The sequence below is a fragment of the Chlorocebus sabaeus genome, chromosome 25, assembly GCF_047675955.1.
Source record: "Chlorocebus sabaeus isolate Y175 chromosome 25, mChlSab1.0.hap1, whole genome shotgun sequence".
Taxonomy (NCBI): domain Eukaryota; kingdom Metazoa; phylum Chordata; class Mammalia; order Primates; family Cercopithecidae; genus Chlorocebus; species Chlorocebus sabaeus.
The window spans coordinates 50,021,976-50,045,323 of NC_132928.1; the positions used below are offsets into that span (position 1 = coordinate 50,021,976).

General features: G+C 44.8%; 1 protein-coding gene across 10 annotated transcripts in view; it reads right to left on the reverse strand.

Annotated features, from left to right (window-relative positions):
- The window catches only part of LOC103231034 (protein FAM163A), a 71,113-nt gene that overhangs the window by 37,686 nt on the left and 10,079 nt on the right, over positions 1-23,348 (reverse strand). For 3 of the 10 annotated variants that reach the window (XM_037985886.2, XM_037985881.2, XM_073011730.1), the window contains exon 2: positions 4,137-4,257. The exons of the other annotated variants lie outside the window; for them this stretch is intronic. The gene's annotated coding sequence lies outside the window, so the exon portion shown is untranslated. The remainder of the gene's footprint in view (positions 1-4,136; positions 4,258-23,348) is intronic. 10 annotated transcript variants of the gene reach the window in all.

Here is a 23,348-nt window from a genome sequence, read left to right on the forward strand (position 1 = left end):
ATTTTGATATGACTTTTGTTGATCCCGTTCTAATAATATAAATATTGGTAAAGATAAAAGTGTAAGGAAAATAAAAATGCCCCAGATTCTTATACCCAAATTAATCACCATTAATATTTTCCATCATTTTTCGATATGAGTGTACACTGAGAGCATTTAATTTTATAAGTAACTTTCTAAAACATAACTAGGTTGCTGTCCTGCCTAAACCTTTTGAAGGCTCCTCCAGCCTGAGATGAAACCTAAATAATCCCTGCCTTCCCGCATCAGCCTTCTCTCTCCTTATGAACCTCCCTCCCAAACCCTGTGACTGACTCTAGCTCGGAGCCTGTATCAGGCCTCTGTCTGTCTGGCTATGCCCCAGTGTTTGAAGAAACACTGTTACCAGGTGGGTTGTACCCAGCCCCACTACAAGCCCCTTGGCACCTATTTCCTTACACCCTTCCCCCACCCCTCACACCTTATACATGTATGTTAACTGCACACCCCTGCAGGCCTTTGAGTTTGTGGCCTGAGTGTCTAGCTACACTGATCCACGTACCTTTCCGCACACCCGCCTTTGCTCAAGAGATTGCCCTTGCCTGGAGTGCTACTATCCTTCCTACCACCGCTTATGAGGAAATCCAGATCCAATTCTCATTTTTTTCAGATCCCATGGTCCGTAAAATGTCTTCCTTCCCTCTGCTCCTGGGGCACGCAATGCTCTACTCCACTTCTTTGCATGAACTGCAGACTCACATAAGCACATGTTCCCTCACCCTGTGGAATTCCTAGCGGCCTGGGATCACCCCATTTGGCCTTTTATTCCATAAAATGCTGTTCACAAGTAGGTGCTTGGGGTCGGCGGAACTGAAACTGATCACAGCTGTGTAAGGCCTTGGGCTCATCCATTTTCACCTGATGGTCCTGGGGTGCTGTCTCTTCCTTGGAGTCAGGGATAGTGGGGTGTGAGGAGGCTGCTCTGGCCTCCTCATGATCTTACCTGGGTCAGCCCTGGGTTCTGCGCTCAGAGTTCATGGCAGGAAGACATCTGTATTCACAACTATCCAACCTAAAGAGGATTTTAGATGCTTCAGAAATACAGATGGTTCCCAACTTATAATTTTTTCCACTCTGTCGCCAGGCTAGAGTGCAGTGGTACGATCTCCGCTCACTACAAGCTCCGCCTCCCAGGTTCACGCCATTCTCCTGCCTCAGTCTCCTGAATAGCTGGGACTACAGGCACCTGCCACCTAGCCCGGCTAATTTTTTGTATTTTTAGTAGAGACGGGGTTTCACTGTGTTAGCCAGGATGGTCTCGATCTCCTGACCTCATGATCCGCCCGCCTCGGCCTCCCAAAGTGCTGGGATTACAGGCATCAGCCACCGCGCCCGGTCAATTTTTTGACTTTATAATGGATTTGTCAAGGTATGATGTGCATTTTGAAGTGATGATGGGCTTATGGGAACATAACCCCATCACAGTCCAGGAGCATCTGTACACTCAGTGGGATAAAAATGGAATGAAGATCGCAGCAAGGGTAGCATAGCAACATGCAGCCAATCATAAGGTTGGCTACAGAACTGCAGGACGTGAGCTGCAGATTTAACTCTGAGCTTCTTAGCAACCAATGTGAAAAGAGAAATACAGTCAATTAAACCAAATCACAGTGTGGAGGAGCTTACTTTTTCTTTCCACTAAGTTTGAGAGGAATTTCTCCTGAGGATCCTCTTAAAGGGGAGGCTGAGAGCTACAGGTGAAAGTTGTTACTACACCATTAGATATTTAAAAAGCAGCTTCTTACTGTATCTCCCAGGGGAGTCTGAGGACCTGACACCCAGGTACCACTCTTTGAAGGGAGTGTACCGGGAAGCAGCAGTGTTCAAACCTTCAGTTTTCTGGCAGGTGACCTTGATCTGGAGCTTGGGGCATCTGCAGCAGCACATCAGAACCGCTGCCCAGAGCCCGGGAGGTCTGAGAGGCTCTTCGGGTCTGTGGGGGGTGGTGCACGGAGGCTCATCTCACTGAGCTCCTGGCCTCCTTGTCCAACTCACCCACAGCATTTCTGCCTTTTTATGTTTTTACATGTTAGAGTTTAGGGTCAGCTGTTTGACAAAAGAGTTTTGCATCAAAAACTGAAGTTTAAAAACCTGTCTTGAGTAATATTTCTCTTCACTGAGCTTTTGACAAGCATTTGCTGACATAATTTAAATTCATGTTTAAAGTTTTTGGGCAAAAACTTAAGTGGATTTCCATTCTTAGGTGTGTACCCAGAAGATGGGTATTCAAACAAATACAGGTACCTGCATGTTCAGAGCAGCACTATTCACAAGAGCAAAAAGGTGGAAACAGGCCATGTGTTCATGGATGGAGGAATGGATCAAAAATTGTAGGAGGTTCATACAATGCAACGCTACTCAGTCATGGAACGGAATGGCATTCTGATGCATGCTACAACATGGACGAACCTCCAAGACAGGTTAAGTGAAAAGAGCCATTCACAAAAGTTCACCTATTGCATAATTCCATTTGCGTAAAATTTCCAGAATAGTCAAATGCATAGACAGGGTACAGCTTGGGGAGAACTGCTTAATGGGTAAATACAATAGGGTTTTATTTTGGAACGATAGCAATGTGACACTAAATAGAGGTAGTGGTTGTACAACACTGCGAATGTGCTGCCACTGAACTGCACACTTTGAAATGGTGCTTGCATGGTATATGAATTTCACTTGAATACATTAAACAGATTTAAATTAAACAGATAGATTAAACAGGGAAAATCATCAATATTGCCAATTAAAGACCATTTCACATTTTGACAGCTGACCAGGCAGAGGGTAGGCCTGGCATCCTCATGGAAATGAAGAGGCTTTGTCAGGGCCGATACACACACACTTACCTCTTTATCAGGCAGGGCTGAGGGGATAAGTGGCCGTAAGTGAATGCTACAGCAGTAAAGTTGTAGGTGGTTTCTCTTTTTTTTTTTTGAAATGGAGTCTTGTTCTGTCGCCCTGGCTGGAGTGCAATGGTGTGATCTCAGCTGACTGCAACCTCCAACTCCCAGGTTTAAGTGATTCTTCTGCCTCAGCCTCCCGAGTAGCTGGGATTACAGGTGTGCACCACCATGCCCAGCTAATTTTTGTATTTTTAGTAGAGATGGGGTTTTGCCATGTTGGCCAGGTCTCGAACTCCTGGCCTCAAATGATCAACTCACCTCGGCCACCCAATGAAGTGCTGGGATTACAGATGTGAGCCACTGCACCTGGCCAGTAGGTGGTTTCTCTTTCATGTGATTCCTGGCCACAATTTACACTGCTCTTATCTCTTCAGCACCTGGCACAGAATAAGCTGTCCAAGAAATACTGACTCGTTGACTAGACCAGCACCAACTGTAGGCCTCTTATTTTGAATCTATGATGCACCTATTTCCCAAACCCTCATATGTAACTATTTCCCTAATGCCACCCAACCCCCACCCCATCTGATCAATTCATTCAGGCTTGTCTGCTTTTGAATTTACAGCTTTCGGCAACCAATCAGACCCATTGTGGGCCACCACTTCATTTAAATGAGGTGAGAGTCAAGTGGCCAATGGGGAGCCTCTAGTGAGTATTTGGACCCAAGAAGATTCTGCATCCAGGCCCTTGAGCTTGCTGCTGGCTGTTTGGGCCAACTCCCACAATGTGGAGTGTATTTTCATTTTCAATAAATCCCTGCTTTCATTATTTTGTTGCTTCATTCTTTCCTTGCTTTGCTGTGCGTTTCGTCCAATTCTTTGTTCAAAACGCCAAGAACCTGGATAACTTACAGTCAAGATCCTCTACCGGTAACACTTTCGGAATGTTTTTCGGTGGAACAGTTGGGCCTGGGGGCTGAGGGAAACTCTCCCTAGCTTGAGGGATTCACTCAGCCAGGACTAAGAATGAGGTCAATGGGGACAGCATGGAGACGAGTTCGTTCAGGGTCTGCGGGTGGAAACAGGCTGTCCTGGCCATGACTTCTGCTTGGACTGAAAGATGCTCAGGACATCTCACCCCACAGGGAACCGGGAGGATCAGTGTCGCTTCCATCAGCTCAGCCCACCAGTCAAAGCTCAGTGCATTCTCACCCGCTCTTCTGCTCTAGCTGCTTCCCTGCGGTACCCAGCCCTTACCTTCAACTCCCTCAGCACTCCTCCTCCAGCCTCCCACTCTCTGTATCACTGGGGCTCATTCTCAGCTTCTAGGAGCTTGTGGCTGCCTTTGAGAATCTGATGAAGGCTATGGACATTCTTCCTGGAGAAAAAAGCACACAGGGAATTCTGCCTACAAGTTTAGAAAATTCATGAAACCCCTAAAGCCCATCCTTGGAGCCCCCACCCCCGGCCCACTTCCCTGGGAGTCCATGGGTTCAGGACTGGGACGGCCAGACCAGCAGCCCAAGAAGCCTCTCACATTTCATCAGGCCTGGCTGCCCACAGCACCCCTCAGCTGGTAGCACCTGCCCTGCAACGTGTGTGTCCCTCCTCGGGGCAACCGAGAGTCTCAGAGAGCTGTTGTGGAAAAGCCTCGGGCAGCGTTCTGGCTGAGCACAAGCTCCTGACAAGTGGTTTAATTCCTTCCCCATGGGGGCACAGTGAGGTTCAGCAAGTCTGCCCAGGGGTGAGAAAGCAGCTGGTGCTGGCTGATGCCTTAAGGAAGAGAGCTCTAGAACATGGACAAAGATGACAGGATGGAGTTCTTTAAAAACCACTTGGAAATATGCTTCAGTACTTCCTGCTGTCACTGCAGTCACTACAGCAACCTGCAGGTCTCCAAAGTCCCTCTTTGCTCACTGCCCCTTTCAATTAGACAAAGCCATTTTCATTATCTGTTCAGTGGGCAACATGCCTGCAAATACCGGTGCTTTCTCAGAACAGAGGCTTCTGAAGGTAAGAGATGTCCATTTCACTGGCTCTCTTCAGGGCTGTGTAGGTGAAGAGGCAAGTGCTTCACAAATACCAGCCACAGCTTTGGGGCCTGCTCTCTAGAAGTCAATGCTTTAATGCAGACAGCACTAACCAGGCAAGGTATGGACTGCTTAGGAAGCACCTTACTGCCAGGTCACGAAGGCCTCGATTATGCTAAGAACCTTGGACTTCTTATAGCGGGGAACAGGTTAGATTTACGGCAGAGACACTAGTTGCTTATGACACCTCCCCTCTCTCATTTTTGCTTCTTCAATGTTTTATTTTGAGACAGCTGTAGATTTACGTGCATTTGTAAGAAATAGTACAGATGCCATATACTCCTCACCCAGTTTCCCCCAATGGTAACATCTTGCAAAACTGTAGTGCAATATCACACCAGGAAATTGACACTGATACAATCTAGTGACATTTGGATTTCTCCAGTTTTACATGAACATATGCATGTGTGCACGCATATGTGTGCATGTGTATATTTAGCTCTATGCAGTTCCATCACTTGTGTAGATTCATGACGACCACCACCACAGTCAAGATACAGAACAGTTCTATCATAAGGATGCCTGGTGCTACCCTTTGGTAGCCACAGTCACTTCCTTCTCTCCCCACCCCCTGACAACTATCAATCCATTTTCCATTTCTATAATTTTGTCATTTCAAGAATGGTATATAAATTGGATCATATAATGCTATATGTAAAATTTTGAAAGAACTTCAATTTTTAGCTGAGTATATTGCCACCCAGAACAAAAAACTATTTCTCAGCTTCCCTTGTATGACCATGTGACCAAATTCTGACTAACTGGATTTAAGTAGAAGTGTTATTTGGGTCTGCTGGGAAGGCTGCTTAAATGGAGGGAGCTGACTCAGCTGGAAGAGTCCCCCTTTTGGCTCTTGTGCTTTTTCTTTTGGTCTGTATTAAGATATGATGGCTGGAGTTCTAGCAGCCACCTTGAACCAAGAGGTAACTAACCTTAGTCATAGAGCCAGCCATGTACACAGGGATGAGTGACATGATCAGAAGAACGGATGGGAAGTTCAGGAAGCCAGGGTAAGAGTGCTGAGTGAGAGACCAGTTAGGAAGCATTGCAATAACCCAGGTAAGAGATGACAGCAGCTTGAACTAGGGTAGTGGCCATGGCCATGAATGGGCAAATATGAGGTATTTAGGAGGCAAATTCAATCACAGCGTTGGTTGGATATAGGTGGTGAGAAAAAGGGAAGAATGAGGGATGAAAGAGGCCAAGCATGGTGGCTGACACCTGTAATCCCAGCACTTTGGGAGGCAGAGGCGGGCGGATCATGAGGTCAGGAGATTGAAACCATCCTGGCTAACGTGGCGAAACCCTGTCTCTACTAAAAATACAAAAAAACAAAAACAAAAACAAAAAAAAACTTAGCCGGGCATAGTGGCGGGCACCTGTAGTCCCAGCTACTCGGGAGGCAGGAGAATGGCGTGAACCCGGGAGGCAGAGCGTGCAGTCAGCCGAGATCGCGCCACTGCACTCCAACCTGGGCAACAGAGCGAGACTCTATCTCAAAAAAAAAAAAAAAAAAAAAAAAGAGGGACGAAAGAGTAAATGAATACTTAAACAAATGAACAAAAGAACGTATTTACTTCGCGATGTGGCCAAACTGTTTATAAGTAAGGAAGCTGGTGACTGCCAACTGCCTCTGGTGGAGAAGCACCCCAGAGGTGCTTTACTTCAGGATGGAAGGCCTGATCCCAGAGTATGGCCTGCCCCATGGATAAAGCTCAGCCCCTCACGCCACTGCCACCTCTGCCACGGGGCTACACAAATCTGCTAGTGCCGTTCCCACAGCCTGCAGGGATTTTTGTTTGTTTTTACATTGCCTGCCCAATGGTGGTGGTACTTTATTTTCCACAGCTTACAACTGATAACAGTCAAAACTCCTCCTATTTCAGCAATAATCTGCTGCGTTCTTGGAGAGTGGGAGGCAGGTGTGACCTATCCAAATGTAAGATGAAAAGAGTTTTTTAAGATTCAAACATTTTTATTTTAGAAAATTTCTGTAATCCCAGAACTTTGGGAGGCCAAGGCAGGAGGACCATTTGAGCCCAGGACTTCAAGACCAACCTGGACAGTGTAGTGAGATCCCATCTCTACCAAAAAAAAAAAATTTTAAAGTTAGCCAGGTGTGGTGGCACACACCTGTGGTCCCAGCTGCTCAGGAGGCTATGATGGGAGAATAGTTTAAGCCCAGGAGTTTGAGGCTGCAGTGAGTCATGATCACGCCACTGCACTCCAGCCTGGGTGAGAGAGCAAGACCCTGTCTCAAAGTAAGTAAATAAATAAATACATATAACATTTCACACATATACAAAAGTAGAGAGAATGCTATAATGAGCCCCCAGCCTTGTTTCATCCACACCTTCCAACAATGATTTTGAAACATAACCTAGACATCATGTTTAATTTATAATCATTTCAGTATGCATCTCTAAAAGTCTTTTAAAAAAACATAACACAACACCACTAATGCACTAAAACAAATGAACAATAATTCCTTAGTATCTTTAAAAATCCAGTGTCCAGGCCAGATGTGGTGGCTCATGCCTGTAATCCCAGCACTTTGGGAGGCAGAGACGGGCAGATAACGAGGTCAGGAGATCGAGACCATCCTGGCCAACATGGTGAAACCCTGTCTCTACTAAAAATACAAAAATTAGCCAAGTGCGGTGGCACATGCTTGTAATTCCAGCTACTTTGGAAGCTGAGGCAGAAGAATCACTTGAACCTGGGAGGCAGAGGTTGCAGTGAGCCAAGACCGCACCACTGCACTCCAGCCTGGGCGACAAAAGCGAGACTCCGTCTCAAAAAAAAAAAAAAAAAAAAAAAAAGAAAAGAAAAAAAAATCCAGTGTCCGTACATATAAGACACTTGACCACACCAAAGCCAAAGCTGGATGTTCTTACGGGTGCACAGTCATCAGGACTAACCCGGCCACCATTACCTGCCCCTGCAGCCTCTAGTAGTCTTGGAAAGTCTATTTTGACTAACCCCATGTTAGACCAGAGCCCCTAAATGCTGTTTCCAGAAACCAGGAGACAACAATAAAAACCTGTACAGACATCATATTGGCTGTGTGGTCTTGGGCAGTTATTGCACACTTACTGGCTGTGTGGTCTTGGTCTTATTGACTGTGCAGTCTTTGTTTATGTGGGTGATGAGTTGCAAAATAAAGGGTTAAAAAAAACTTCTGAGGAAGTGACCTGAATGTCTATCAATAGATGAACAGGTAAAGAGATGTGGTATATCTATACAATGGAATATTATGCAGCCTTAAAAAAGAAATAAATCTTGTCATATGCTACAGCATAGATGGACATTATGCTAGATGAAATAAGACATTCACAAAAGAAGAAATACCATATGATTCCACTCATATGACATATCTAAAGTAGTTAAAATCATACAAACAGAAAGTAGAAAAGGTGGTGGCCAAGGACTGAGGGAAGGGGAGAGGGGAGATTAGTGTTTAATGGTTATAGAGTTTCAATTTTTCAAGATGAAAATTGTGTAGAGATCTGTTGCCCAACAATATATACTTAACACTACTGAACACTTACAAATGGTTAAAAGGGAAAATTAATTGTTGTGTGGTTTTCTTAACCACAATAAATTTTTTAAAAAAACTTCTGAGATCCCTTCTGGCTATAGGAATTAGAGGGCCATCATGAAATTCTGGGATACTGTTACATTGGCCTGTGTCGGGAGGGCATTGGAGCACCAGGATTCTCCTGCGGGGAGAGGGATGGGAGGGAAGCTGTACCTGGAGCAGTAGGCTGCAGGTAGGGGGTGCCCGGGCCTGGGCAGGCTCTGTAAGGTAGGAGGAGGGGTTTTCTCACCAAGAGAAACAAAAGAAAGTGGAAGCCTTTATCGAGGGCTGAGTTGTCCTCGGGGAACATTCTGGGAAAAAAGGAGAAGGCTCCCAGTTGGCTGAGAGCAGCCATGCGGGGGGATCCGAAGTGACAGATACAAATGTGTAGTACACTGGCAGCCATGTGGGAGACTAAAAGTGCACAATGCTGAGAGCTGGCAGTGGAGGGAAGGGAGCTGGGGAAGGCTGAGTCCCTGAATGTCTTCCCAGGGCACCTGGTCTGTAGAGTGCTTTTAGTGCTCATTATCATAAGGCCATTTTTCAAACTAGCACAAGCCTGGCCTAAGGGAAGCTAGGCAACGGTGAGCAGGATTGGACTCGAACAAGTCCAGCCCCTTCTCTGTGACCTCTTCTGGGAAGGTTTCTCTGGAATCTGAGCGTACCAGAGAGCGGAGGGCAAATTCACTGTACCAGACGGTCATATGTCTTGGCGCCTGATATCGTCTCTGAGGGAAGACACTGGGAGAAGGATGGCAGGGAGGACCCCTGTTTGTAGCTTTGAAAAAGGAGTAAAGGCTGAGCACGGTGGTTCATGCCTGTAATCTCAGCAATTTGGGAGGCCGAGATGGGCAGATCACCCAAGGTCAGGAGTTCGAGACCAGCCTGACCAACATGTGAAACCCTGTCTCTACCAAAAGTACAAAAGTTAGCCGGGTGTGGTGGCGGGCGCCTGTAATCACAGCTACTTGGGAGGCTGAGGCAGGAGAATCGCTTCAACCTGGGAGGTGGAGGTTGCAGTGAGCCAAGATTGTGCCATTGCACTCCAGCCTGGGCGACAAGAGTGAAAGTATGTCTCCAAACCAAAAAAAAAAAAAAAAAACAAAGAAAAAAGAAAAAGGAGTAAAGTGCACCTCAAATGTGAGGGGCCATGGGGTGTAAAGAGAAAGTTCTGTCTATGCTGTGGGGTGTAAGGAGAAAGTTCCCCTTGATTCTCTGAAGGTTCACTGAAAAATCAACTCGAAAAAGGCAGATTAATTAGAGAAAAGGCATACACATTTATTTAACGTGTACCTGGGAGCCTTCAGAATGAGGACCCAAAGATACAAGGGGAAATTGTTCATTTTTATGCTTAGGTTCAACAAAGTATGGGCAGCTGTGTAGAAATATGATTGGACAAAAAGGGTCTGATCTAACGTTAATAGACTGAGTGGGGAAACTCAGCCAGGCCTGTGGGTCTGGATTCTTCTTGGCCCCTCTGAGCATGAAGTCCTTCCTCAGGGTGTGGGGCAGGGCCCTCTTTGGAATGGAGGGTCTCATGACCTACAGTCAAACAAGGTGGGTCACATAATTTCTTTATGAGAAAGCAGAGGGCAAGCTAGGGTAATATTTTTAGGTTTCATAGCTGGCTTTGGGGAAAAGGGGTTCTGGTGTCATTCCCAGGCACTGGGGGGCACTACAGCCTTTGTCCACCATTCAAGGTAGCAAATCCATGGATGTGTGTGTGTGTGAGAAAGAGAGAGAGAGAGAGAGAGAGAGAGAGAGAGAGAGAGAGAGAGAGAGAGAGAGAGAGAGAGAGAGAGACTATTTAAGCAATAGTCTTGAACCAGCTCTGATATTTAAAATCAGCAAAAAAATTCCCAAAGCTCAATTCCTCAACCGCTGTTATTAACTTTACCTACAACACTCACCACAGATCTCAGCATTGGCCCCACAGACCTTTCATGCCCCGATGGCTTCACCACTCTCTGAGCTGCTCCCCTCAAACACTCTAAGCATATCTAAGCAACTCCCATCCCCGTCCCCATCACTAATTCTATTTTAAGGTCCTCAGCTGGGCAAGAATATTACTGTCTTTTACTTAGATTTCCACAGGCTGACACATGATGTGGCCTGGCACCCACAGAGTGGTCCCAAACCGGCAGTATTTTTGGGAGCTTATTAGAAATGCAAAATTGTGGGCCCCACCCCAGACCTGCCGAATCAGAATCCACATCTAACAAAATTTAACAAGATGCCCAGGTGCTGTGTGTGCATGTTCAAGTCTGAGAGTACTGCACTCGGAGATCACATCCCACCTGCCTGCCATCCCCCAATTCTGCCAACAAGTGAAGTGGGGTGACATCCACTTTGACACAGAGCAAACCAGCCTCCACCAGCGGCAGCCATAGGGTGAGGAAGAAAGGGAAGAGGTGGACAAGGAAGGGGGTTGCTACGACGTGTGGAGTGCATTTAAATTTGGGGGCACTGAGATGAACTCTAAGGAGGCAGCCCATCAGTTCTGAGATCCCGTGATCTTTGTGATTCATCAACAGGCAGATGCTGACAAAGTAATCATGACTAACAATTACTGAGCTCTTCTTATGAGACAGGCACTATTTTAAATAAAAGAGCATTTCACGTAGGAATTTATATAATTCATACAGCAACCTCTTGAGGTACAGATTGTCACTATCCCCATTTTACAGATGAGGCAACTGAGGCACAGAGAGGTCAAGTGATTTGCCCCAGGTCACAGGGATGTGTGCCAGAGCTGGGACTTGTACCCTAGCATGTGCCCAGAGCCCATGCTCTTAACGACCATGTAAGACCACCTCCAGAAACGCTCTCCCCCGACAGCTGTTTCTCTGAAGCAGTTACACACCTCGAGGGTGAACAACCATCCTGGTTTGCCAAGGACTGAGGGGATTCTCTGGATTTCAAACTTTTAGCCCTAAAACTGGGAGAGTCCTTGACAAGTTGGTTACCCTATCAATACCTCGTCTACCATGGAAGGATAACAGAAGGAAAATAAATCAAATTTAATAGGAAATCTTTGAGAGTACAGAATTTGAGCTGCTGGGGCATGGAATGAGAGGTTGAGCAACCTGTTTCCAGTTGAAGAACCCCAAAGCCTATCCACAAGACTTTAAACAAGCTTCACTCCCCAATTATGGCTCAGTTTCTCTGCTCCTCAAAATAGGTATATTCTTATCTGCCTCGTCGTTCCCACCCCTTCTGCCCAGATGTCATGAGAATAAACCAGAGCCTGTTGCTAGTGGATGCAACACCACCAATGTCCTGAGACAAAGTGGGCAGATAAAAATACTGGCTAGTGTTTCCCTCGTCAAGGTCACCCACACCCACACGGGTGATCCTGTCATCTATTTTCTGCAGTACTGCCAGCCAGTTTTGTGACACTTGTTTCTTTTGAGCCCTGGGAAGAGTGCTTGATTGGTTCAGCTCTCTGTTTCACCTGAGAGTCGTTATGCTTCCCCAAATAAAATACAAAGAGCGTGTGCTGTCTCTCTCCTCTTTGTGTGTGTGTAGTCTTTCAGAAATAATGTTTAAAAGCAGTTTCCCATCTGAGTTGGATGGCACTGGCAAAGAAGCAGTGGGAGGAATTCAAGGGGAGGAATTCAGACCCCTCCGCACACCCAGCTAAGTCCTCCAGGAGAGAAACTCTCCTCAGCCAAGGGAAGGCAGTTGTCTTGTACCCATTGCACAAGTCCAAGCATTAGGATTTCTCTGCCATTTTGGGGAGGAGGTCTGGTCTTCAGTTTCTGCATCTGGAAAATGGGACTTGCTACAACCTACCACCAGAAACCCTGTGTCTCCTCTCAGGCTGAGCTTAGAGTCCTCCAAAGTCTCCCATGCCCTTTCTCAGAAATCAGCTAAATCTTCAGGTCTTTTCTGATTAACCTTATTAGACTCGTGATTAAAGAATTACAAATTCTTAGAGCAGGAAAGTAGGAAGAAGTAGAGTGCATCCCAGCTGCCTTCATTTTTCAGAAGAAGAAACTAGCCAGTCGGGTGTTTCGCATCCCCTTTGCTCACAAGCCTTTTACAATTATTTCAATGGCACTGCTCTGTAATGCTAAAGTCAGTGCATATTCCCTGTCCAAGGAAGCTGTTGTAGGAGACCAGAATGTGCCATGCCAAAACATGCCTCTTTGGCATAAGGATGATTTTGAGTTGATTATTTTGAGAAACAACAGATACAAGAGAAGTTCTGAAAACAGAGTAGAAGTTACCCTTTTGTAAGGGAAATTTACATCTATAAAGGAAATCACCATTTGTAAGGGTGTCTGTAGCAGGAAGAGAAGCATGACTAAATCACGAGAAAGTCTTATTAATGGAGCAAGCTTACATCTGCATAACAGACTTTATTCTGCTAATTTGCCTGGTCATCTCCCCATAACTGGCCTCCCCCACACCCTTCTCTCTTTTGCCTTTAGCTGAAGATGATGTTTAAGCCTGAATTCTAAGTCATCTCTTTGAGATTTACTTATTTTTTCCCTAAGTATCTCCTGTGTAGAGATGAAGTATACACATTAACAAATTTCTGTTTGTTTTTCTCCTGTTGATCTGTCTTTTGTTACAGACAGTCCCAGCTATGAACTCTGAAAGGCAGAAGGAAAATTATTTTTTCCTCCCCTACCCTGGCAACTCCTGCAAGATAAGGACCATCATCGTGTCGCCTGAAGTATTTCTCTCCTAGGCCCCCACAGTGTGTGTTCACAATGGCCTCATTCCCCTTGCTGGCTAATGCAGAGCTGGAAGAAGTTATATTCAAGCTTTTTCTTGCACAGCAAGCAGGATGACTAAGGAGCTAAGAGATGTGAACCGAAGCCTCCCTCACTGTCTACTTGCTGACCCAATAACCTATCCCGAGCATTCCTGAAGTTGGTGAAAACCAGCTCTTCACTTGATATAATCTTGAATAAAAAAAGAAAGCATTTCCCTCACACGTGCCCCAAGAAGCTGTGCCGTTTGGGCCTCCTCCTCCTCTGTGTCCCTAGACCATGGGTGAGGCCAGCAAACCACCAGGACAGGGAAGGACCTTGTGAGCAATCTGCAAATGAAAACAGCAGACATCTAGCCTTGTGCATGGGAGCTCAACCAGCTCACCTCTCCTCCCCCAGACCGTGACAGGACTGACTGACCCGCATACCCAGCATGATCCCAATTCTCTGCAGCCCTGGAAAAAAGACTCTCCTGATGTTTACTCCCATCACAGGCATCTACTTATAAATCTTGGGTAGCAAACAGAAAGAACCACTGAATCCTTGTCACATTCATTTGTAGCAACTATCTATGAGATAGGTTTCTAATGTGATTATCTCTCCCTGCCTTGATAGGATTATATGACCTTTTAAAACCATTCTTTCTTTTGTTCATTCATCCATCCATCCATTCAACAGGAGCATGTGGTATCTGCTTCCTGCCAAAATCAATAGGACATTTTCCAAGCTTTAAAATTCCTGGCCGTTAAGCAGCACCCTTTCAGTAGGGAAGTGGAGGAGTAGGGGGTGTTCAGTGCAGAAACAATGTTAAAACACAAGCTCTGTGATTCACCAGCAATTCCTTCTCTCTGAGTCTCCGTTTCAACAGCTCTAAAATGGGAATAATTCCTCCCAAAGCTGCTGTGAGGTAAAAGGGAAGAATGTGTTTAGAGCTATACTCAAGAGCTGATGCAAAAAAAGGCATTCAATCGTTATTCGCTTAAAGGAAGTGACCCAAAAATCCGGTTTGCCACTCAATACTCGATTATCCCAACACCTCACAAACCCCAGTCAATATTCTCTCCCACATTCATTTTGCCTCTTAGGACAGTGTTCTTGGAGTTTCAATCCTTCGTTGAGCCAGCCCTGTCTTTATTCTGACTGATGGACTGTACTATTTTGAGAATGTGATCTGTATCAAAGTCAGCTGGGAAGCTCCTGGAGCTTCTGGGAGAATGGATACATAAAGTCCAGTTAATAAATAAACACACAGACATCAAGGCTACCGGCTGTCGTAGTAACAAGACTTTATGCTTTCCTGGCTCCTGTCATCTTCGGTACTGAAAGCACTTAATGAATTAGTCTTGCTTGCAGTCCTCCTGGAGAAAGACTGCTGTGTCTACAATGTGCAGTCACGGTCACCAGCCAGAGGTCAATCACTCTGTGAACATTGCCAACCGGATCCCTAGAGCAGCTCTGTTTGTTGTTTGCTTCTTATCTTAAAAGTAATACTTGTGTATTAGAAAAATGTTAAATTACATAAAAGATAAAAACTAAAATTTGCTATAACTCTGTCCACTTGGAGATAAGCATAGCTAACATTTTGTTATACCCTCATACACAAAATGCACATACACTTACCAGGATTATACCGTGTATGTGCTGTTTTATAATATATCATGACTATTTTTTCATGCAAAATATGTTTCTACATCATTTAAATGGCTGCTGGTTTGCTAAACAAATCCCCTATTATGCAACATTTCAGTTGATATGAATTATTTTAATTGCATGAACAATCTTGTGCTTTCTCCTTTTAGGAGTTAGGGAGCAGCATGAGTGTGGGCACATGGCATAGAAGAGAGTGGTGGGTTTGCAAAAGTAAACGTCACTTGGTGTGCCAGGAGTGGGGTGGGAAGAGGACATTCCAGAGCCAGATTGTCGGGGAGCCTTGTGGGACATACAAGAAGAGATGGACCTTGAGAGGTCTTAAGCAGTTGCAGACTTTAGAAAGTGCCCCCTTGTAGCAAGGGTGGATGTGTCAGAGAAGACCAGACAGTGCTGGAGGCCCCACACTTCCCCTCTGCTCCTGCCTTCGCCACCTCATCAGCTGTTCCTGGAGCCTCCAGCTGTATTTACTGTCATGATCTGGCCCTTGTCACCTGCTCCAGTCTCCTCTCTCACCTGTCTCTGGGTTTGATGCTTCTGCCCTGCCATGCTGTTGGGATCCTCTGGATCTTTGCTGGGTTGTATTTGCTGTCATGATCTGGCCCTGGTCACCCGCTCCAGTCTCCTCTCTCACCTGTCTCTGTTCTTCAAGCAGTCAAAGCCCTTCCTGGTCTTGGGATGGTCTCTTGCCAGGAATGCTTGCTCCCTTGTCCCTCATGTCACTGGCTCCTTCTTGTCCCTTAGGTCTTGGCTTAAGTGTCACTTCATCCATGTGGCCTTGCTTCATAGTTGAACCCAAAGTCAGTCTCCCTTCATTCTCGCTCATGGTAGCCTGCTTGTTTTCTCCAGAGCATCTTTATATTGTTTAACAGTATTTTTATTTTTGTGATCATTTGTTTGATAATACTGTTTATCCTCTCAATGTGGTGGGGGTGGGGGGGGTGATTTTGTCCCCACAAGGGCACAATTGGCAACATCTGAATACATTTTTGGTTGTTAAAACTGGGAGGTAAACTATTTGCCTCTAGGGGCAGAGGCCAGGGATGCTCCTGAACATTCTACAGTCCACGAGAAAACTCCTCATGACAAAGAACTGTTGGCCCAAAATGTCAACATCGACAAGATTGAGAAACCCTACTCTACACGATACATTCTGCAAAGGCAGGTGAACACTTGTTCACCAGTGTATCTCTAGCACCTGGCCCAGCATCTGAGACACAGTAAGTGCTTGATATGTAGCTGAATGGGAAAATTGATGGATGGATGCAGGGGTGCTATTAAAACTATTTAACAATTAGCAGGGCATATCATGATCAATCAGAAATGCCAACATAGTGCTGGAACTGGGGCGAGGATGCTGTGCTGTGCTAGCCATTATCTCTTTGGTTGCTGGACTATGGGGAAGTCTGGGGGTCCTAAGGAAGGGGCTGAGGCAGCCCCAGGAGTGGAGGATTCAAGGAACTCCAGGAAGTATTTACCATCCGATGAGAAAGCCCATAAAAATTTTAACAATCTGCACAGCCCTACCAGTGCATACCTGCCAAAAGTCAGTCCTGGACGGAGGAACAGAAGGATAGGAACACTAATGAAGCAGCTAGTGAGTGGAGGAAGGAAATGGTCTAGGAAGGACCTGCTTTTTGTGTATGTGTGGACAAAGAAGCTCTGTGCCCTTCACCTCTACTCAAATTTGCCAACTAAGAGAAGTATGAAGTATGCTAGAAGTATGAGCAGACATAAAGCTGGGGCAGAGAGAAAGGGTGATGGAGTAGGGGTGGGGCGCTCGCTCTTTTCTTCTTTCTGTTGTTTTTCTCAGCATGTTCTCTGAGCAGGGCTTTGCTAAGAGACAGAAAGAAACAAAAAAAAGGTACCAGAAGAGTTCTTGTCCAGCCTACTTTACCCCATATGACCTTTTCAACTAACAAGGCATCAGGAATCCAATAATAATATCAACATTGATAAGCCTATATGACTTTGTGCTTAGAGACTCTCCCACAGCATGTTCCTAAACGTCTCATTGGTTTTACCGCCTCCTCTGTATGAGGAAGTCACCACCAGATTCTGCCTAGCAGCCAGCTAGGCAGTTCTGTTAGCAGAATCTGGAAGCTGGAGAGGATGCTGGCTTTTAATATACCCTTGAGATATTCTCAACATGTGTAGGACTTGTTCCTATGGATTTTCTGCCATTGCCTGAACTTAACAGCTTCAAAAACATCCTTAGCATCTTCCCCAAAACAATTCCCATTTCTGTCAATGCAATCATCATTGTTCAGTTGCCTAGGCTCAAACACTTGAATCCTTTAGTTCACAATACTTCCATTTCCCTTAGGGACTATTCTAAACCTTTGTTCTTTTCACACCTCTACCTGATCCCCATCCTCTTCACTGTTTTTTTGTTTTGTTTTGTTTTGAGACAGAGTCTCGCTTTGTCGCTCAGACTGGAGTGCAGTTGCGCAATCTCAGCTCAATGCAACCTCCACCTCCTTGGTTCAAGTAATTCTCCTGCCTCAGCCTCCCAAGTAGCTGGAATTACAGGCATGTGCCACCACGCCTGGCTAATTTTTGTATTTTTAGTAGAGACAGGGTTTCACCATGTTGGCTAGGCTGGTCTCGAACTCCTGGGCTCAAGAGATCCACCCACCTGGGCCTCCTAAAGTGCTGGGGTTATAGGCATAAGCCACCGAACCCAGCCAATCCTCTTCACTCTTAGCAAACAACCTTGTCTACATCATGGAGGGCACTGATGCCATCAGGGGTAAATGATTTAAGCTTCCTACCCCCATCTCCAGCCTAATCTGAAATATCCAGGATTACCCCAACTCATTCTTTCCACTCCATGTCTAAAGGCCGAAAGATTCCTCCTGCTGCTCAGTGCAGCCTCCCATTTGTGATCTAATCCTGCTTCTCCTCCTCCTTTCAGGCCATGCTCCACTTAGTAGTCCCTCTGCCTGTGTTTTCCCCTCTCCCCGTCTCCACTCTACCTTTCATTCCAAGGATATGGTCACGCTTCTTCTACTCTTAAAAAACAACCCATTGCTTCTCCTCACATCCCACCCATAGCTACTATCCCAACTATCTCTCTTTTCCTTCCCAAAAAAGCTACTAGGAATAAAAGTCTATACTTGCTGTGTCCACACCTTCACAGCAATTATACAGCTTTTGTTGCAGTTCTCTGTCCTAATCACAGCAAAATTTCTCTAATGTTTGCGTAAACCTGCTGTCTCTACTTCCTTGCAATTTGTTTATTCTAAACTCACAAAAATCTGGCTTCCAACTCCTCCTACTCGCTATTCTGAAACTGCTTCTGAAAAAGGTCTTCAGTGACCTCCCAAACACTCTTCTGCTGACTAGACACTCCTATTGGAAACTTGTTATCCCTAACTTTTCTCTTCTTCAACCATTCATGACACTACTTCTCCTGCTTTAATTTATGCCTTACTGCCTGTTCCCTCCCTGACTCCTGACTCCACACTTCGCCCATAACCACTCGCTTCCCCAGATTTCTGTCCTTGCCTCATCATTCCTGCCTTAGGCACTCACCTGCTTATGGATGATTCCCAAAGCTAGATCTCTGGGCTCAACCTTCCTTGAATTTCAGAACTGCACTGCCAATCGACTCCTAGACGTTGTATTCTTAGATATCCCAAAGGAACCTCCAATTCAAATGGTCTAAAACAGATCTTAACATTTACCTGCTCTTTCTCCCAGAGTGCTTTTCCTCCTGTATTTCTACTGTTTAATTAATGGCACCACCATCCATCCCGTCCTCGAGCCCCGTAACTTGTGAGTTACAAGTCCTAGACTAGCCCCTCTTTCTCTCCCCTCACATCCAACCAATCTCTAGGTCCTACACATTTTCTCTCTTAAGTGTTTCTAGAGCTTGTCTTTTCTTCTATAGACATTGTCTATATTTAGACAAAAATACCATTGTCTCAGTTTGGCTCCTCATTACCTCTTGACTAGATAGTTACAATACATTTACCTTCTTTCCTGTCTGTACTCAATCCTAACCCGTAAACTACACAAGGTGTTACTGCATTCTGCTGTTCCAGATGGACAGGCTGGCTTTTCTGGTAAGACTCTGAGATCTTTGAGGGCATGGATCACGTCTAGTATTTTGCTGAATCCTCCAGTGTGCTCAGCACAGTACTGGGCCTAGAGTAGATGCCCAAAAGGAAAATGAGGCAACAATGAGACACATCTGCTAAGAGAAGGCTGGTGGTGAATTATCAGCACCTGGGATAAAGGGTGCTGCTCGCTTAATTCCTTTGCTACAGTGACAGCCTATCCTCAGTGTCAGCAAGACTTCAGCAAAGCAGTGGGGAATGGTCCTCTGAGGGGCCTGGGAAAGGGACCCCACCAAAGACATCATCATGGATTGTGGAGTCACCATGAGGACTCAGCTAAGTTTGGAGACCTTGAATCCATGGGCACCCATCTGTAAGGCTGTATGTGGTCCTCAAGCAGTTCTCAGTGGCCTGGCATCTTGGAAATATGCCCTACCTGTTTTGTGGTGGTTGCTTCACCTGGGAAATAAGAAGCAACAGTTCAAATTTTTCATGAATCAATTCTGATTTCCTGAATTAGAGTGTTCTATTTCCATTATCTTGCAAAAATCCTCATTCCTTTGAGGCCCGTACCATGTGATTATTCTTCACTCTAACTCTCATCCCACTGACTCTTCTCCACTCACTGAGAACTTTAGCATTTGTTTCCCCTTCATTGAAAATTCTGCCATCATCCTGGAAAGTTTCAACATGCACAAAGATGACCTCTGTAACATCCTAGCCACAAATTTTTAAGATCTCCTTAATGCCAGTGGCGTTTCCTTTCATTTCACTCACCCACTACCGTGGCCCCACCTTGGACCCTTATCACTGAAACTGCTTCTGGTCAGTCCTCACCTGGACGACCCTCACAGTCTCCTGACCATCATTCTGCCCCCAATAATAGTGAATCTTGGTTATAAACCCATCCTCCATCCCCATTCTACCCCACTTCTACACTCAAACTATTCTTCACTGACCACTAGAGTGAAGAATTCTTTAGAGTGACTTTCTTTTTTTTTTTTTTTTTAAGACAGAGTCTCGCTCTGTAGCCCAGGCTGGAATGCAGTGGCATGATCTCCACTCATTGCAAGCTCCGCCTCCTGATTTCAAGCAATTCTTGTGCCTCAGCCTCCCGAGCAGCTGGGATTACAGACGTCCACCACCACACCCAGCTAATTTTTGTATTTTTAGTAGAGATGGGGTTTTACCATGTTGGCCAGGCCAGTCTCAAACTCCTGGGCTCAAGTGATCTGCCTGCCTTGTCCTTCCAAAGAATTGGGATTACAGGCATGAGCCACGGCGCCCAGCCTAGAGTGATTTTTCTAACATGTAAACCAGGTGTTATGCCTGTTAAAAAGTCTACAGTGGTTCCGTATCTACAAGGTCAAGTCAGGGTCCTTAGACCAGCAGGCAGTACACCAGGCTGCTGTTTAGCCTCTCATCACCATAACCTGCCATTTCATGTTCTGACATCACTGAATATGGACAGCTCCCAGTTCCCCTTGCCATCTCTTGAAGCCTCTTGGCTCTCCCTCTGCCCGGAAAGGTCATTTTCCTGCTTCTCTGTAAAGATGTTCATTTCATGTCCCAGCTCAAACACTACCTTCTCTGAGGAGCCTTCCCTGCTTGGTCTGGGCACAGCTATGCGCTTTCTCCTGCACTCCCAGCACTTTCTAACACAGCCATGGCAACATTTATCTTATCAGATTAATGTCATGAGGGCTGGAACCATTCCTCTTCATCTGTGTGTCTCAGTCCCGGGTGCAGGCCTGGTGCAAAGCTGGCTTCTGTAGACATTATGAAAGGATTGGAGGAATGAGTTCCAAAGTCTTCTGTATATAAGCAAGGTCAGAAGAGATTGAGCTCTTAAATTACGTAAACCTCTTCTCCCTTTTCCCTGGCTTAGTGCCCTGCCTGTATGATTAAATCCCCTAATAGAATCTACCCTGGGTTAGCACCACATACAAATCCTTCAGCACTGAGTTGTGGAAAGGCTCCCAAGTGCTTAGAGAAAAAAGAGACTGGTGCTTCAGAGATGGGAAGTAAGACAGGTGGTAGATACAGAGATGTCCTTCCGCTTCTGAGGGATTACCCACCTGGGAGAATTGGTGAATATTTCACATTAACATCAATCATGTGATCAGCACTGTGCTAGCCACTGACAGTGAAGATAAAAGTTAAAACAACAGCATACCTTTGTTAATCACTTTCTATGTACCATCTACAACTTTGTGGGTTAGGTATCATGCTTATTCCTGTTTTTCAGGTAAGAAAATGGGCTCAATATCACACAATTAATAAGTGCTCCAATATTATCATCTTTCTGCTGTCCTCACCCTTTCTCTCTTCACCGAATCTTTCTCCTAGTGCTCATCATACACACTCTAAAATAAACTTCTTCCTCCATCCTGCCTTCCCTTATATTCACCTTTCAACTTCCTTCTTTACATCAGATGGTAACACTCTTGCCTTCCCCCCACCATATACACACCTATTGACACCTGCCCTTATCCTATCCTTCTCTCCAGTTACCCCAGGAGAGTGGTTCCTCTTCCTCCTAAAATCAGTCCCTCCACTGCAGTTCGATGCTGTCCACCCAGTTTCTCAGGAACCTTACACTATGAATTAACCTTCCTTTCATCTATAATAACTTTTCCATTATACTGCGCCCTTTCCATTGGCTTTTCAAAAAGTTATGGTAAGAATACTTAACATGAGATCTACCCTATTAACAGATTTTGAAGTGCACAATACAGTATCATCCATAAGCACAATGTTGTACAGCAGATCCCTCACATAACTGGAATTTTATACCCATTGATTACCAACTCCCCCTTCTCCCTAGCCCTGGGCAATCACCAGTCTACTCTCTGTTTCTGTGAGTGACTATTTTAGCTACCTCATGTAAGCGGAATGATACAGTATTTGTCTTTCTGTGATTGGCTTATTTCACTTAGTATAATATTATTTAATTTTTTGAGAAACCTCCATATTGCTGTCCATAGTGGCGGCACCATTTTACACCCCTGCCTCACACCAACACTGCACAAGATTTTCAGTTTCTCCACATCCTCACCAACTCTTATTGTCTTATACTTTGATAACTGCCATCCCAACAGGTGTAAGATAATATCTCATTGTGGTTTTGATTTACCCTTCTCTGAAAATTAGTGATTTGGGGAATCTTTTCATGTGCTGTTGGCCGTTTGTATGTCTTCTTTGAAGAAATATCTATCAAAGTCTTCAGCCCATTTAAAAAATGGCTTGTGTTTTGCTATTGAATTTTATGAGTTCCTTATATATTTTGGAAATTAACCCCTCATCAGATGTACAGTTGGCAAATATTTCCTCCCATTCCATAGGTTGCCTTTTCACTCTATTGATTTTTTTTTTTTCCCTGTACAAAAGCTTTTATAGTTGATGTAATCCCACATGTCCATTTTTGCTTTTGTGGCCTGTGCTTTTCATAGCCATGAAATCATTACCAAGGCTAATGTCATGAAGCTTTCCCCCATGTTTTCTTCTGGAAGTTTTACAATTTCAGTTCTTATGTTTAAGTTTTTAATCCATTTTGAATTGATTTTTTGTGTATGATGTAAGATAGGGGTCCAATTTTATTCTTTTGTATGGGGATATCCACTTTTGCTAACACTATTTGCTGAAGAGACTATCCTTTCCACTTTGTGTACTCTTGGCACTCTTATCAAAGATCAGTTGACTGTATTATATGTAGATTTATTTGTGAACCCTTTATTCTGTTCCATTAGTCTATATGTCTGTCTTTATACCAGTACTATACCATTTTAATTACTATAGTTTTATAATATATTTTGAAATCAGGCAGTGTGATGCCTCTAGTTTTTCCTTCTTTTTCAAGATTTTGACTATTTGGGGTCTTTTGTGGTTCCATATGAATTTGAGGGCTTTTTATTTCTATTAAAAATGGCATCAGGATTTTGATAGGGATGGCATTGTATCTGTAGATTACTTTGGATAGTATGGACATTATAAGAATACTAAATCTTCCAAACTATGAACACAGGATGTTTTTCCATTTGTTTATGTCTTCTTTAATTTCTTCCAGGTCTTGTTCTTGATCTTAGAGGAAAAGCTTTCAGTTTTTCATCATTGAGTATGATGTTAGCTATGGTCTCTACACTGGCTTTTTTTTCCCCATTCTTTTTTTGAGTCTGCTTGCTAGGGAATACACTGGCTTTTAAAGGTCCTCAATTCTGTCATTAACACAGAACAAAATCACCCTCTTTCTCTCTGACTTTCACAGCGAACCTCTGGAAAGATTTATTTATATGTGTAGTCTCCATTTCTCACCTTCCATTTTCTCCTCCACCAATTACATCTGGCTTTTGATCTCCACATCACTG